The sequence below is a fragment of the Pan paniscus genome, chromosome 13, assembly GCF_029289425.2.
Source record: "Pan paniscus chromosome 13, NHGRI_mPanPan1-v2.0_pri, whole genome shotgun sequence".
Classification (NCBI taxonomy): domain Eukaryota; kingdom Metazoa; phylum Chordata; class Mammalia; order Primates; family Hominidae; genus Pan; species Pan paniscus.
Genome location: NC_073262.2, coordinates 22698187 through 22698732, shown reverse-complemented (window position 1 = coordinate 22698732; position 546 = coordinate 22698187).

The window sequence follows — 546 nt, the reverse complement described above, 5'->3', positions numbered from 1 at the left end:
AAGCCAAATGAACAGAACACAGCTCTGAAACAAGAACAGGAATCAATGAGAGAAGAAGATTCTAATTATAGAACTCTGAATCTACTCACAACTTTCCCCAGAAAGCATCTTTTAAGTTGAGTAAGGCCAACTTCATTTCCAAGCACTGACTCAAAGGACGTTTCCAGAGCAGAGAATTCTAGAATGTTTCTTGATAATCCAATCTGGGTCACTCTTAAAAAAGATTTTAAATTTACTTCTTATCTATCTCTGTAGAAAGTGAGAAGAGAGGGGGTAAGTCCAGGAGACCTGAATGGGGAAAGAAAACATGCTATCTGTTGAGATATTTCAAAGGGACACCCATTTCCACCTACATGTTCCAGTTACTATGCTGCATAACGCGTTGCCCAGAAACTTCACAGCTTGGAGCAACCCTCTTAACATGCTCACAGATTCTGTTGGTCAGGGCTTCAGACCTGTTGGTCAGGGCCCAGCAGAGGATGGCTCCTCTCTGCTCCATGCTGTCCGGACCTCAGCTGGGAAGACTCCATGCCAGGATTTGAGCTA